Below are 9,570 nucleotides of genomic sequence, written 5' to 3' on the forward strand. Positions count from 1 at the left end.
AGATAAATAACTAGAACATTCGGGTAATGGTGGTGTGAGAAATTATCATAATGGTTAAGGTGTTTACCTTACAGACACAAGGTACAGGGTTTGATTCTCACATGGTGTAATTGGCTAGGCTTAAAATGGCCCCCAAAGGCAGGTAGCCTAGTACTAATCTATGACTCTACGAACAACCCATGGGTAATGCACTATTTTTATATTTGGTCTTTCCAAAAATCTACCTATATTGTATGCAGGTGCCACATTTTGACATTGTACCAGATGTACATAACCTCACACCATTACTGTGTATTATATTCCGAATATTAAAACTTGATTTGTAAATGAACAGGGATAAAGCACTTTGTTCATTTCGCACAATATTCATCACTAAACATAAACTTCCACTTTTTTCTCCATTTTTTGCTTAACTACCCTGTATCAACAAAGTGGTAGAGAAACATAGATTTTGAAAAATTCTTAACACCATTCTCCTTACAAACAATGTTTATTTTTTTTTTTAATAGATAACAAATCTGCCATTCCCATGGGTCAGGATGCTATGAACCACTTCATCATAAAAGTTCAGGATATCACCTGGTTAACATATTAACTTATTTTACATTCATTTATGAATGTCACATCATCTGAAATAATTCTAGAAAGATGTACCACCTGTGCTTTCCCAATGTCCAACTTTTGTCTCATATTAAGAACAAAATATCACAGTCTTTTGTAATACATGTAAAGATTGCTAACCTCCAATAATTTATACTGTTTTAGTAAATCTGGAGACCACCCATTTCACAAGCTGGTGTCTACAGCGTTAATATGATTTTCTAGTGCAATAGTTTTAACAAGCATTTTAATATAAGGTAACTGATTAATACAGACTAGTATACGTTTTAAGTTAGATTTTACTACAGCATGCCTTACAAAGTATGGGATGCCCCCTGTCCATATAATCTCCTATCTGTTCAAGAATGAACTGGTTTATTTCTTTAATTTTTGAGTTTTGGAGTAAGGTAGGATTAAGGGAACAAGTCCTAACAAGGTATAGGATCGCAATGAAAGGTAATAACATACTGAAGAAGGGTGGCCACTAAGGTACCTGGGATCAGCTGTAATCATTTTAGCAAATGAAACAAGTGGATTAAACATTTTAAAAACAGCCAACACTGCATCACAATCTCTACCAGTATGAAACAAGAAGAATTTCTTGGTGGTGGGTGAAAAAGTTTTAAAGATATATGGGAAACTGTTAAGGTAAATAAATTCTAATAGAGCAAGCAACTGATTTATTGGATTACTTAAAGAAGAACTAAATTACATTCTCCAGCTACTATGCAATTCAGCCAAAAATCTGACAAAAATTAGACAAAAAATTGCTTTTATGCCTACGCAAGGCATAAATAAACTACTAGGATCAGAAAAGGAGCATCTCAAAAAGTTATATTGGGCAGAGGTAAAATTTCAGCAGAAGTGAATTTTGAAATCAAGAAATGCAAAATGAAGCATAAAGAGATTTTTTTTTTACTATTATAGGATCATAGGCTCATAGGAGGTTACTATGCTATTGACCCTGAGGCCCTTATAAACCGGGCCAAGAGTTTAGCCCATGTTTAGACAAGTCAGCACCCGATGCCCCTGTCCAGCAGGGACACAGGTGAAATCCCAGGGGTGTATTTTCTGTTTCCCATCCACTTATCCGGGTTGTGCTTAAAAAGGGGTGAAGAGGTACTCTGCTTGACATAGAGAGGGAGTCTATTCCATCAATGGGGGGAGTCTCTGGGGCACAAATCTGTCCTACCAACAAGTCCTGATGATGTCACAGACCAGGTTGTCATTGTGCATGTGAGTTACTCGAGTGGAACTTGACTTGCGGATATGCAGCAGTCCCATCAAGGTGGGGTCCGTGATCGGCCTGTATGCCAGACAGAGGTCACCTCTGAGGAGTCTATATGAAACTGAGTAGAGGGATAGGGCTTTTAGCCTATCTGTGTAGGGTAGACATTTGAGGCCATGGATTCTCCTGGTGAGGAACCTCTGTGGTCTCTCCAGCTGCTGCATGTTCTTTGCTAGGTACACGCCAAAAGGTCATTGTACTCAATAATGGGCCTTATAAGCAAAGAATACAGGGGTGTTATGACCTCCTTGTCCCTGGATGAGATACCATTACTTATGAGGTGGGCCATGTAGAAGGCTTTTCGTACAATGGAAGCAGCATGGTGGTCAAAAGTCAGGTTGCTATCAACCTGGGTGCCCAAATCCCTCACAACTGATTGCATGTTTAGGACATTGTTATTAATGTGATATTTTGTGGGGATGTCACTCTCTCCAAAAGGGATGATGATGCATTTTTTGGTATTCAGCTTGAGGCCATGTTTCTGGCACCAGTCATTTGTCGAAGTGAGACCCTCTTGGAGGATGTCCACATCACTAGGGGAATTAATGACAGCACATAGCTTGCAGTCATCCGCAAACTTGGTCAGCCGTAGCCCAGTGGTTTTGGCCTGCACCTCAGAAAAGTATATCCCAAATAACAGAGGCCTCAAGGCCGAACCCTGGGCTATGCCACTTGTTACGGGTCTACTGTTTGAGGTGGCTTCCCTTATTTTGACTAGGTAGGTTCTATCAGTGAGCCAGTTTACTACCCATCTGGTAACATATGGATTGATGCCTAGTTGAGAGCGTTTATTTATTATGCCCGGGTGGGGAATAGTGTCAAAGGCTTTGGCCAGGTCAAGGTAGGTGGTGTGCACCGTCTTCTCCTCATCCATGGCTTTGGTGAGTGTCTCATAAAAGTCGACCAAATTTAGCAGACATGAGCTCCCCTTGATGCCAAACTGTGAGATTGAGTGTTTGGAGGTTGCCAATGTCCTTGTTAATGAGGTCCATGATAATCCGTTCCATGGCCTTGCAGATCAGGCTAGTTAGGCTGATGGGTCTATAATTTCCCGGATTGGTGGATGCTCCATCTTTGTGCAAAGGGATGACAGTGGCTATCCTCCACTCAGCTGGGATGAAGCCAGTACTCAGGCTTTGGTTGAATAGGGTGCCTAATAGTGCTGCAAGTTCCTGCCTGAGTTCACATAGGATGCAGCCTGGGATGTTATCAGGTCCCATGGAGACTGTATTTTTTTGCCTTTGAGAGAGCAGTGATGACCTTTTCTCTAGATATAAGGGGAAGGGGGCAGGTAGTGGGATGTCCTGATTTACTGATAGGGGGACAGAGGGGTGAGGTTTTCAGTGAATCTGTCAGCCAGCAAGTTTGCTATATCTACAGCATTTGTATATGTGGTGTCTTTGACCACCAGTTCTAAACAGATCTGGGTGCTTCCTTTGAGGTTGCAGACATATGTGAAGAAGGCTTTATGATTGTCTCTAGTAGATGTGGCCAATCTGGACTCAAAGTTTGCTTTGGAGGATTTCACTAGTGTTCTTATTTGCTTGTTAAGGCTAAGGAGACATTGCTTCCAGTTGGACATCTACTCCTTCTTGGTCTTGGACAGCAATTTATTTCCTTTTGTTATAGAGTTTATTTTTTGCAGAAGTCCACCAGACAGGTATACTCTTCCTTGTGGAGGATGATTTAGTCCTATTAGGTATTCCTAATTCCATGTATATATATATATATATATATATATATATATATATATATATATATATATATATATATATATTGCTCATATAGTGCTTTGGTGTAGTTTTGGATATTGGTGCCAGTTCCTACACAGGGGGAGAGGGCTATGAAGCTGTTTATACCATCCTTCAGGAGGCTGCAATCAGCTTTGGAGAAGTTTTTATGTCTGATCCTAGTTAGAAGGGGGTTGGGTTTGATGGTGACTTTGAAAGTGACCGCTTTATGATCGGATCTTACCAGGGAGAATGATACTATAGGAATGTTGAAGTGGTAACTCATGTTGGTTAATACCAAGTCCAGGATATTATCACCTCTTGTGGGTGTATCAACTAGCTGTTCCAAGGCATTTGCATTGACAAAATTGAGGACTCTCTGTCCGTTTGTGTTCTGGCATGAGTAGTTCTTCCAATCTATGTTTGGGTGGTTAAAGTCACCCAGGATTAGGGTAAAGGGTTGAATCTAGATAGATTTGAGCAGGTCTAAATAGGTGGATTGGGCATCTTGAGTCAGATTTGGGGGCCAGTAGCTAGCTATAATTTGAATAGGGGTCTTGTCAATGGTTAACTGCACCTGGAGTGTCTCGTGTGTGTCATTCTGTTTGACCAGCCTGGAGGTGTGTATGTCTTTAATGTATATTGAGACTCCACCTCCTTTGGCTTTACTGCCCACAGTTTGGGGTCTGAATGTATGATAGGATGAGTAACCATATAAGGCTGGGGTGCTCTCCACAGTTTTGAACCAAGTTTCTGTGACTGCACAGATGTCAGCATTTTCCAGGGTTAAGAATGCTTGCAATAAGTACAGTTTCATGTTTAGACTCCTGGCATTTAGCAGCATGACCTTTAATTTGCGTTTTGTTGAAATTTTTATGTTGGTAGTTTTAACCTCATCACTTTTCCTAAAAAAGACACTAAGAGGGAGGCAAGAGCCTTTGCCAGAAGCCTGAAGCCCAAGTGAGACAGATGCAGGCCATCTCTGGCAAAGCATCATGGTCTGTCAATCATATCTTCATATCTTTCCAGGCTGTCAGGTACTGGATCCCCCTGGAATGACACCAGAAACTAAGCCAATTGTTAAAGTCAATCATTTTCTGTTTGTACTGAGGCATCATTCTAGGTGTTGGCAGAATGCTGCTTAAAGCTAGAGACATACCTGCCTGGGACACATAATCAGTGAGCTCAATCATGTCTCTCTTCATATAGTCCAGGGAGGTACATCTCAGGTTAGTGCATATGTGATATGATGGATTCTGGCACCTAACAGACAACTAATCGTAACTTTCTCCTTTTTCAGCCTGGTGAGAGGCACATCTGTGTATCTCACAATGGATAATATGTTGGATTTATGGTGAAGCCTTAGTGGCTGTGAGACACAGGTGTGTGGACTATGCATGGTGTGTGGTGTGGAGGGTTGTGGAGATCATGTGTATTTTTGCCTCAGAGGTCTCCTTTGTTTGGGTATGCTTATGTTGAGGACCTCCGCATTTGTGGGTATGTGTTGTGTAAGTGTGGGTGGTATTTGAGGTGTAGTGATTGTGTTGACAACCTTTTTGGTGCCAGATATACTGGCCTGAGGGGGAGAGAGCATGGACTCAAGGTTCCTAATGTAACTGCATCTCTCACAAATTGTGTTTCTACATGGTAGTAGTAGATGGTTGTCCGTGTACATGAGGCAGTTGTAACATTGTGTCAGGATGCCAATATCAACCAGACAGGCAGGGGAGACTGTATGAAATTGTCCATCCATATTTGTCAGAATCTGAGGGAGAAAATCCAGGGAGAGCTAAGGGGTGGGCCTAAAGCCCAACTGCTTAAACCAAAACTAAGAGGTTTAGAATAACACTTAACAATTTAGACAGGTTATAAGCAAGCAGTAATAAATGCAGCAAAAAAGATGCAGTTGAACACTTTAGAGAACAAGCACAAGTAGCAGGAAAAAGCAAGGTGAAGTAACAAAGTAGCAGGAAGAAACACAAATACAGAAAATATAAGCAGCTGAATCAAGTGTCTTTTTTTTTTTTGTTTTATTTATTTTTTTTTTTTTTATAAAGTGGAAATGGAGAGAGCAGGAACAGAAGATAATTCAAGGTTAAGGGACTAAGGGGTTTGGCCTTCCCAAACAATATTTGTATTAGGTAGAATGAGCTAATGAGATGGGACTGCGAGGAGTGTCCCAGATCAAATTTACAGTAGGGGTGGGGAACTGCAAATGCCACCAACTTTAAGAACACACCAGCAGTTGGGTGGGAGGGTGGCAGAAAAAAATTCAACACAGATCAGAAAACAAAATTCAGCCAACAAATATACAAATGCAGACACAGATAAGACAGATAAGTAAATAATTCAGCCAAGCAAAAATAAGGACAGTGCAGAACACTGAACAGTTAAAGCGAAAAAATATACTTATCAGCTCTATATTTCCAGATTGTTTGAGAAGCACTTTTAGTCAGGCACAAGGAGGTTCTAGCAATGCTATGCAGAAATTTACGCAAAGGTAATATTCTTATACCAGCAACATAAAAGTCAAGCCTTGAGACAATCAGATAACACAAAAGCTGTTAGACCAGATTATTTTCACCCTGGAATAAGTTCACTACAAACTCTCTGAAAAATACAAATTTCAGCACAGATCAGAAAACAAAATTCAGCCAGCAAATATATAAATGCAGACACAGACAAGACAGATAAGTAAATAATTCAGTCAAGCAAAAATAAAGGCAGTGCAGAACACTGAAAAGTCAAAGTGCAAAAAATATACTTATCAGTTCTATATTTCTAGATTGTTTGAGAAGCACTCTCAGTCAGGCACAAGGATATTCTAGCAATGATATGTAGAAATTCACACAAAGGTAATATTCTTATACCAGCAAAATAAAAGCCAATCCTTGAGACAATCAGATAACACAAAAGCTATTAGATGTATTTCCCTTGAATTATTGTCCCCACCTGACTGAAAAAAGTTTACTGACCTATTTATCCTTTCCAGCAGTTAGTTCGGAAAGATGCATATGCCACAAACATTTCCATAAGCATAAACTTTGAGTGTCCATGACATAATTCACAAGGCACCCATACATGTGCAATTAAACTGTCAATGTGCTGTGTGAAAAGACAAAACTGTACAATGCAGAAATAACATTTCATGTGAAATGCTGTAAACAGTCACAATGATAACCAACTATCAAGTAAGTATTTGCGGTCGAGTGGCGTTCGAAAGACATGCGTAGAATGGGCGTGCCTTCACTGAAGGTTGGAAGTCGAGCTGGCACCTCGGCACCCGTAAAAAATCTACTGCCAATCATTAGCAGAATGGAGTTCCGCTGTGGCGACCCCTAACTGGGAAAAGCCAAAAGAAGAAGACTAACTCACTTAGAACCCCCCAAAAACATTAACAGAACCAAGAACTATTTCCTATAATATATACAAATAACCCCATGATAATCCCAGAGCTCAAACCTAGTCCTAACTGTTACTACTACTCTTAAGTATTGCCTTTATCCTATCTTGAAAACTAGATCCAACCTTCACACACAGGTTGTAAAATGATTGACTATATACAGAATGAGTTAAGTGTTAAGAGCATGACTCGGCAGCTATAGCAAGCCTTATTCTGTCTCTGGATTCTTTCTCAGTTGATAAAGAATAATCTTACTATTACAAAGTTAACAGAAATAAGATAATTAAAGGAAAATCAGTATAATAATAAAACATTTCTATTACATCCCACCTTTCAACAACTGATTGACAAGCCCTGCAAAACATGGCATCTGGTCATTTTTCCAAGCACACATAACTATGTTTCATAACCTTTGTTATGTTTGCCCTAGATATCAATTCCACTGAAAGACACAATGTCAAAAATCTAGTGGCATTGTAAAACCAAATAAATTTCAGTTGGAACTGGCTACTAATTTAAGGTGCTTCTAAATTCACAACAGGAAAATGGAGAATTTAGTGCAAGCCTTAAAACAAGCACACATTAACAATGTAAACAGAAAATTAGAGGTATTTCAATCTATAGTGATCCAGTTTTAATCACAAGTTTGATAAATCAAAAGTACAGGCAGACTCAAGTGACTGGCAAGGCAAATATCAACATCAGCATTATTTAATGATTGAAAGATATTTTAACACTTTTATTAAATTACCACTTAAGAAATATGCAAGCATACATTTATATAAAAGAAAAAAAACATATTAACATATTCCTATTTGTAAACATTATACATCACATATATTCTTTTGCATATCTACCAATTCAACATTATATGAATTGATGTATTTCTGCCTTCCCTTAAACTTCACTCCGCCTCCAAAACACTACGCTGCATGTATTGCTCCAACCATATCTCTTTTTCTGTTATTTTTACCCTATTCTTAAACTCTACTTTCATTTTATCCCACTCACTAGACAACTTCTGAAGAAATTTCTATTTTCCCTAATAACTCTTGAATAATTTCCACTACCTATTCCTTAAATTCCTTTCTTTTTATAGGTAGGTGGGAAAGTGCCAGTGTCTCATTTTTACTTCATTACCCTACATTTTTATCTTAGTTGTTATTGGCACATGATTTGAAATAGTTATTGGATGTCTTTTGAAGCTTTCAATAAAATGCACATCTTCTTGTGAAATATAATTTCTAAGTCTAGTATAGTTATTGTACCTTGGGGAATAACATGTAAATTCTCTTAGAGTTCCTACTACTGAATTCATGCCTTCCATAAAAATATTTCCATAAATTGCTTCAGAAATCTATCCTCTATCATTATATGTTCCCAACTAGAGCCAACAGATCCATCCTCATTACTGCGAATCAAATTCAAGTCCCCATCTACAAGCAATATTCTCTGCTGAAAGCTGATTATTTCTTCCCAAATTTTAAGGTCCATAATAGCAGTTTTAGGTAGAATTTAAATATATGCCAGCTTAATCCTTCTTCCTTTCAATAGCCCCTTACTACCTTAAATTTATCATTATCTTTTTTCTCTCTTGTGTCACTATTGAAGCTCATCTATCAATTAGTATATGTACTCCTCTTTTCCTTTGTCCCTGATACTCTGCTGAATATTCTTTCAGAAATATTTACTTTAACAAATTCACATGCTCATTTCTTTCCAAGTGTGCTAGTTGTCTTATTTGTGTATTTTTTAATATAATTCAATACTCTTTCTTTTTTGTCTATACCTCTGAGGCCATTCACATTCCAAAATAATATGTTTAGTGATGCCATCATGCTAAGAAGCTATTATTCCCACCTATTATATATGACAGTCTTTTTAAATGTCTGTTTCCAGCTTTTGTGTTAAATGCACCCACTAATATTTGGCAAGATGATTTTTTATACAGCTGTTTCTTGTCATCTCCATTTGAACCTAAGTCACATTTTAAAAGACTTTTTGTTTTAATGAAAACCCTTAAACAAATAAAAAAAAACCACCCAGAACCAATTAACTTAAATTCACAAAACTATTTGCATCTTCAAATAATAAAGTTTAATCCTCCTGATAGGAACAATTGTCCCAAACTGACAGCTGCACACACAGGCAAAATCTGACCTAAAATATACATGTCACAGTCTGTGCTCTTACTTTCACTACCTGCTGTCTGTTCGTGTATTACCGTTATCCCCCAAAGACGTAAAAAACAGCTTGTATGTTTTCAGAAAATACTAACTTTTAGCCTTAAAATTGCAGACCAGTCATCTTGTCTACATGGAAACCTAAGAATAAAATGTACACCTGCTCTCAGCTGCAGACTTCTCAAACTGAAAATGTATTTGCTGAAGGAAAACTTTTTATTGCATTCACTGTTATATGTATTGGTTTACACAAAAAATGTTATTAGATAAAGCCTAGGGTCTTAACCCAGACACTAGAAAACAAAAATGGGAAGAAACTGAGGGTAATGCTGCTCAATGCCAGAAGTCTAAATCTCAAAATGCACG

This window comes from Protopterus annectens, chromosome 17.part0 (assembly GCF_019279795.1).
Source record: "Protopterus annectens isolate FY-2018-M chromosome 17.part0, PAN1.0, whole genome shotgun sequence".
NCBI classification, from domain to species: Eukaryota; Metazoa; Chordata; order Ceratodontiformes; family Protopteridae; genus Protopterus; species Protopterus annectens.